Here is an 8,011-nt window from a genome sequence, read left to right as displayed (position 1 = left end):
AATGTCTTCCAGGGTCACCCACTTTGAATAATATACTTGCAGATTTTTTAAGATGCCAGTGGCTATTCTGCAAAGTAGGATTTAAAACATTGTTTTTTGTGAACTATGCCCTGCCAATTGACCTATTTGCCATCTGAAACATCATAAGATTCCAAGCCCAGTGAATCATTTTCTTAATTTGGTTATAGTTAAGACGTTTATATAACTTAGTGTCTCCTCTTTATGCTCTATTACAGAATCTTTGGATCTATTTATGGCACATACAAATGCATGTGTAATTATAATTTAAAGTGGATTAATATGGTGTTAAATATGAATAGAAAACATGTTGTCATTATGTGCCATTGAGTCAGAATTAACTCATAGGTGACCCTCCAGCAGGTTTTTCAGAGGCTGTTAATTGAACAGGAGGAGATTGTCCTTCATTATCCTGTGAAGTGCCTGGTAGGTTTGAACAGCTTGCCTTTGGGTTGGCAGCACAGCTCCTTGCCATTAGGCCACCAGAGCTCCCTGTAGGTAAATAAGCACAGCTTTGTTATTTTTATTGTTGATTCTGTTGAGTTTGCTGCAACCACTGTGTCAAGTCCATCTTGTTGAGAGTTTTACTTTTTTTTGCTGACCCCTCCTTTACCAAGCATGTTGACTTTCTTTAGGGAATGGGCCCACCTGAAAACATGCCCACAATAGGTGAGATGAAGGCTCATCATGATCCTATCTAAGGAACAATTTGACTGTACTTCTTTCTAGCAGGTCCTCAATAATATTTATGAATGTAACAAGTTCTGAAAACAAAATAAGAACTACTAACTTAAAATAAGGAAAGCCAGGTGGTATTGTCCATAGAGAGATGAGTGGCTAACCTAAAGGCCACAACTCTAGGGGTTTGAATCCACCATGAGAGAAAGGTGTGTAGTCTCCTGCCATGCAATTTACACCCTCAGAAACCCAGTGGAGGGTCAGCTATAAGTCATTTCTGACTTGATGGAAGTGAGTGAGAGAGAGTTTAAAATAACTCAAAACAAGTCAAATGCCTAGTAAGAAGAGGTTGTTTAAATTATGTTATGAATCAAAATGATGGTGTAGATAAATACTTAACATGAAAAAGACTTTATAGTATTTTGTTAGGTGAGGAAGAGCCCAACCTCATAGCCAAAGTGATCCCGTAGGACAGAATAGAACTGCTCCTTCACAGGGTTTGTGAAGCTGTAAATCTTAAGGGATGTCAACTCCCTCATCTGTCTCCCATGCAGTTGCTGATGAATGCCTTCTGACCTTTTAGTGAGCAGCCTAAGGTAGTAAGTAAGTTTATAAAATAATTACTGTAATTTTTACAGGAGAGCCGTGGTAGTGCAGTGATTAAATCTGTTAACTTAAAGGTTGATGGTTCAAACCCCCCAGCCTCTCCGTGGAAGGGGATGTTGTAGCCTGCTTTTTGTAAGCCTGTAGGCTCAGAAACCCTGTGGAGCAGCTCTCCTCTGTCCTTTAGGGTTGCTGAGTCAGAATCAACATGACAGCAGTGAGTTTAAATTTTCTGAATGACTGCCACATATTTCTCCCTCAAAATGGCTGGTGGGTTCAAACAGCTTACTTGTCAGTGAGCAGCTTGGCGGTTACACCACTATACCACCAAAGTCTCATATGATAAGGTATGTATTTAGATATATTTATGATAAGGTATATATTTATGATCTGGTACATATTATGTATATTTGTGATAGGGTATTATATATAATATAAGAAAGAGAATTGTGTATTGTTGAACTGGAATTCACTCATAGCTGACCCTCCAGCGGGTTTTTAGAGGTAATAAATAGCACGGGAGGAAATTTCCTATCCTTCTCCTGCAGAGAATGGTGGATTCAAACTGTGTACCTTTGGGATTGCAGGCAGCTTCTTACTTCTAGGACACCAAAGCTTTCATATATAACTGTTATACAGTGACAACTGTGCACTTAGATCATTTACTTCCATAAAATAACATACTTTGCAGTCACTTAATCCTTAGAATAACCCTGAAAGATAAGGACTGTCATTACCCATATTACTATCATAGAAATGGATAGATTTCGAAACTTGTCCAAGGTTTTATAACTTAGTCATTTGTGGGAATGGCACGAATTCAAACTCAAAATGACTGACTCAAACTTTCGCTCTTTACCCATATTATGCTACCTCTTATTAAAGAGAAATGAAGCCAGATGAACACAAGGAATGGCAAGCCCAGCTCTTCACTCTGGGAGACCTGATGGATTTTGAGGTGGAGAAAGCCTGGACTAAATGAATAGACTTTCAAATCTCTTGGGCCTTAAAAGCCTATATTGTCTATAAAACATAGTGCGTACTATATCATAATCATCCTGCAAATTGAAGCAAATTATTATTATAATTCCATGCCAAGCCAGAAGATTCTCTTTATAAAAGGAAAAAGTGGAGGGAACCCCACACCATGTTTTTACAATCCTTTCTTGTGACTCTGTAAATCTAGGTTTAAATTTTTTTTATACTACGTATTTTGTAATGTATTTTGAAGAATTTGGGCGAGCATCCTGTAATCAAATATATCTCCAGTGAAATTACAAATATTCACACTAAACAGAATCAATGGAGATAATAATAATCTCACCAAATCTTATTGTTCAAGTAAGGTTTTGCTGCCAAATGAGTCTTCTTAGAGTTCCTTTTTTTTTAAAAAAAATTGCTATTTAGGATGGGGTGGGGTTTTTAAAAATAATCGTTATGGAGTTGAAAAGCATACAGTAAGATTTTTAAGGTGAACAAAGAAGGATTGATACCTTAATAACTACAGAACAGTCAAGTGATGATTTTTTTTTTTTTTGGTACCATTGTGTCTACTATGCCTCATAGCAGTTCTGAGCCTTGACCTATATCCTCAGCCGTCTTGCTGATATGAGTGTCAGTCCATCTAATTTAGTCTTCCTCTCATTCACTGACTCGCATATCTTTCTCAGCATGATGTCTTCTTCCAAAGACTGACTCCTCGTGAGGGCATTCCTGAAGTTTGTCAAGTTAAGTCTCATCATCCCTGCTTCTAAGGAGCACCCTGCTTATACCTCCTTCAGTGCAGGCTTGTTCTTTTGACAGTATGTGGTATATGCACTTCTCTTCATCACCACAGCCACAGTCCAGAGGCATTGATTCTTTGATCTTTTTGTTCAAATGAGATTCTTCCATGCTCAGTCAGTACATTAAATCTATTCTTCTTGTTCTTGTTGTACTACGCCGTCTAGTCGGAACTGACCCAAAGTGGTCGGGTTTTTAGAGGCAGTTAATCACATGGCAGAAGATTGCCCATCCTTCTCCCACAGAGAGCCTGGGGGCCTTGAACTGCACACCTTTGGGATTGCAGCACAGCTTCTTGCTACTACACCACCAGAGCTCCTAAATATTAAATATATAGAGAATACAAGCACATCTTCTCTTGTCTTTTCTCAAACAAATATGCTTTAAATTAAGTTGAGAACCTAAAATTGAGTACTCTTTGTTCTTTAAAATGGTCTGCCTTAATCAGTTGTTGTGTACTGTCAGGTCATAATCAATCCATAGCTGGGTTTTTAGAGATGGTTAATCACATGGGAGGAAATTGTTTCTCTTTCTCCCATGGAGCAGCTGGTGGATTTGAACTGCATACCTTTGCATTGCCAGCACAACTCCATACCACTGGGCCACGGGAGTTCCCTGTCTTTATCAGAGAAACCACAAAAAGCTGAATCCATTTACATTAACACTCCTTTGCAGACTCTTTATTATAATGTAATCTCCTATGTTTTGTTTTATTTTTAAAATTATCATAATTTTAAATAAAGTTTGCAGAAAGGTTAGGTTTTCATTCTTTCATTCATTCATTGTTGCACATTGTCCTCCCTCCCCCCACATTTCCCTCCCCCAGTCGACCTCTTGTTCCAGGTTGTTGTCATACATATAATGTGTAATCATATATTCCTTTCATATGGTTCTTGCCCTCATCTGTTCCAATGCAGTATTCATTATCTATCCACTTTTTTCCTTTCTCTCTCACCCACCCCCATATCAGTCCTATTTTATAACAGTGGGGTTATGCAGTATTGTCCTTTTTGTGACAGATAACTTCATTCACCATAATATCTTTCAGGCTCACCCATGTTGTGTAACGTTTTATGAGTTAAATGTTTTTCAGTGCTGTGTAATATCTCGTTGTATGAATACACCATAGTTTTTATATCCATTTGTTTGGTTGGTGTGTACTTGAGTAGTTTGCATCTCTTTACTGTTGTGAATAATGCAGCAGTAAACATGAGTGTGTATATGGCTCTGGTTTCTTTAAGGTTTTTGTTGTACAAGTTCGTCTTGGAGAGTGTGAAGCCAGACTGCTCCTTGGAGGCAAGGATTCTGAAGCTTTGTCTGACATACTTTGGGCATATTGCTAGACAGGATCAGTCCTTGGAGAGGGACGTCATGCTTGGGAGGGTGGAGGGACAGCACAGGAGAGGAAGACCCTCGATGAGATGGATTGATTCAGTGACTGGGGTAATCGGAGTAGGTGTGTCAGAGACAGTGAGATTGGCAAGGGATAGAACAGGGTTTAGGGCTGTTATACATAGGGTCACTATGAGTCACAGGTGGCTCGATGGCACATAACAACAACCACCATTGAATTGGGACCAACCCAGAGCTGACCCTCCAGTGGGTTTTCAGAGGCAGTTATGCAGGGGAGATTGCCCATTGTTCTCCCATGGAGTGGCTGGCAGAATCAAATTGCATGCCTTCGGGATTGCAGTGCAGATTCTTACCACTAGGCCACCAGAGCTCCCTTCCTGAAGAATTCCACTACCTAGTAGTGGAGTTTCTGGGTCAAATGGTATTTCTAGCTTTTGGATAAAGCAGCAGACTATATTTCATAGTGGTTGTGCCATTTTACATTCCCACCAGCAGTGAATAAGAGTTCTAGTCTCTCCACAACCTCACGAGCATTTGTTATTTTCGTCTACCTTTTTGACACACATTGGTGAAGTGTTTCACATTTTTCTTAGGTGTGTATATGCTTGGGGTTGTTTTTATTTTTATATGCTTGTTTATCACTTGCTCTTATTAGTACAGCACTTATCTGTCAGTTTGCTGTACTGGGGTAACTTGTGGGTTACTTTAATGCTGGAAGCTAAGCTATCAGTGTTTTTCACATGCTAGAAGGATCAACCGTGGTGGACAGGTTTCAGCAGAGTGCGCAGATTAGGACAAACTGGGGTGCAGGACTGAAATAATTAAATAACAGGCCTCACAAGACCCTATGAACCAAATTGGAATTCTTGTGGAATGAAGAGAACACAGTGATTGCAGCAGTGGGGCTCAAGTGTGTCGTCTGAGAGGAAGAAGATGGAAGAGGACAGGATGGGGCTTTATCTGTTCATAGGGTTGCTCTGAGTTGTACTTGACTCAAAAGCAATTAACAACAGCAACCTTTTAAGGTGAGAATAGAGAATATATTCTGTGCTTTAGAGTTCAGGTGCTGAAAGATTTGCAAATACTAAAGGCTCCTGAACTCTAAAGGAAACGAAATTATAGGTTGTATTTGTCCACTCCTGAATAAAAATAGTCAAGAAATATTTATTTAAAAGCAAAAAGACTTGAGTGATTTTAAAAGAAGAAAATTTCAAATGTTAGGAAGATTTGGTACCACAAATGTGAGTAACGTCTGAGTCAACAATAAATATTGAACCCAGTGATTGATGGATATAAATGCTAAATGCAGAAGCATGGGAGTGGTGGGTCTGACTGCGTAGCTATCTTTTTGCTTCTGTGGATACTATTGATAGGGTAGTTCCCCTTTATGAAGCAAGCATTTGCTCCTTTTGTAGCTAGCTTCAATTTTTTTAATTTTTATTTTATGCTGGTTTATTTACAACGTTCATATACATTGTTTTTTCACACTGGATCTTTTCCGTTTCCTTCACACACCCCACCCACCCATCAAATTGTGTGACCCTATGATTAAAGCCTCCCCCTACCCTGCACATCCTTACCCCTCTGCCCTCCCTTTGGATCTTCATACTCGTACTATAAGAATGGTCTTATATAGTATTTTTCCTTATGGGACTGTGTTAATTCACCCAGCATAATGCTCTCCAGTCCTTCTTAAGTTAGGTAGTAATAACAGGACAGCAGATAATAAATGTTGGAGAGGATGTGGCAATATAGGAACTCTTATACATTGTTGGTTAGACTGTAAAATGGTAGAGCCACTCTGGAAGGAAGTTTGGCATTTCCTCAAAAAGCTAAACATAGAAACTTCATGTGACCCAGCTATTCCATTGCTTGGAATATACCCGAGAAAATTAGAACTGAGGCATAAAGAGACTTGTACATCAGTGTTCATAGCAAGAACATGGAAACAGCCCAGATGTCCAACTGTAACTGAATGGTTTGAGAAATTATGGTACTTTCACATGATAGAATACTACGCAGCATGCAGGAGCAATGATTTTGTAAATTACTGGCTTCACTTTTTAATTAATAATTACCAATTTCAATTGGATGGTGCAGGGGTTAATGGCTGATGACCAAAAGATTGATGATTGAAACCCACCATGGAAGACCTGGCAGATCAATCTGCCCTGTAAAGATTACAGCCTGGTGGTCAAGGGCACCTTGTCTGCATCCATGCTGCAGTCACTATGCCAGGGTCAGTGCAGCTGCCCACTCTGGAGGAGCTGAAAGTACAGGAGGTGAAGGTTCTTCTGTGCTTAAAGCTGCAGCCCATCACTATGGAACTCTGTGCAATAAGCCTAAGGAATTCATGCTCTGCCCCTGAGGAGAAAGACCCAAGGTGTTGTTTAGAGAAAGACAAGCTTGTCAACAACTGTGCTTTGGACTTTTTAGGCAAATAAAGCATCACTGTTTGGAGCCTGTTACAGAATATTGGGCCTGCCTTGATTATTTCAACCCACCTGCAGTTATTTTGTCACTATCAGAAACAACAAGCAGAGTTTGATGAGTGTATGCTGGACAAACTGGGCTGGGTGTGCCCTGACTTGGAAGAGCTGTCAAAGGTCCCCCACGGTGAAAATATATCAACCCTTGCCTGAGAATCCTTGTCACTCAGGACCAAGATCAGAAACCAACCTGAGACAGAAGGAGGTCTGAAGCCTGCCAAACAATGCAGCTGCCCTTTTTTTGGGACCACATAAAGATGATTCCATGGCCCATGCTCAGTCATGCGCCCAGACAACTGATGAGAACTCTGGTGCAGTTTGCATCATCCAATAGTCTGTTCTTTCCAGTATCATACTCAGAAAAAGTTATGTGACTTGGCAAGTTTTCAATACCATTTGCTGTCCATTAAAAATTTTAAAGGGGGAAAAAAATGACAACCTAGGAAACCTTGCACGGTGTTTCACAGGTAGTTGGACTTGAGAGGCAGCACACATCACAACACAGCAGCAATTGCACGTGGACCTTGGGACTTTTGACGGGTCTTCATTTGTCTCATCTGTTCACTTCTCCATCAACTAAGCAGTTATTTTATGCTTTTTTCTCTTCAAACCTCAATTACTCTTCCCCAGTGTTAGCTAATGATCTTCCTTCTTACTTTTGCTGAAAAATAGAATACTCTCAGGGAAGAATTTCCATATGAACCTTCTACAGTATCTAATCTAATCTACTTTCACGCAAATACCTGTCAGCTCGCCTGTCTCAATGGATGGACCCCTCTATTTAAAGCCATGCTCTACTTGTGCTCTCATATCCTTCCCCTTTGCCTTCTCTCCAGTTAAGTCAGAATCTCTGGGAGTGTTCTTATTATGCAGTTAGGTTGGAGAATTCCTCTGCTACAATATAAACACAAGAGCAGTGATTACTTAATATGTCATAGGCAGCCAGACTTGTGTTAGTGGATAGGTGAGTGAATGGGGGAATGGATGAATGAATTTTTCTACAAAGAAGAGATAAAGTATAAGTTCTAAAAAGTATAAAACCCAATAAATTATCCTTCCTTTTTTTGACAATAAAATTAGCAAATATA

General features: G+C 39.7%; 1 protein-coding gene and 1 pseudogene across 1 annotated transcript in view; both read left to right on the top strand.

Annotated features, from left to right (window-relative positions):
• LOC102846312 (3-hydroxyisobutyrate dehydrogenase, mitochondrial-like) overlaps positions 1-8,011 on the top strand; it is a 184,545-nt gene that overhangs the window by 99,069 nt on the left and 77,465 nt on the right. The gene's annotated exons all lie outside the window — the stretch shown is intronic.
• LOC102854065 lies at positions 6,666-7,178 on the top strand (annotated as a pseudogene).

This window comes from Elephantulus edwardii, unplaced genomic scaffold (assembly GCF_000299155.1).
Source record: "Elephantulus edwardii isolate Elephantulus edwardi_28Jun2011 unplaced genomic scaffold, EleEdw1.0 scaffold00182, whole genome shotgun sequence".
Classification (NCBI taxonomy): domain Eukaryota; kingdom Metazoa; phylum Chordata; class Mammalia; order Macroscelidea; family Macroscelididae; genus Elephantulus; species Elephantulus edwardii.
Note: the sequence above shows the minus strand (reverse complement) of the source record. Positions and strands in the feature narration are given on the sequence as shown.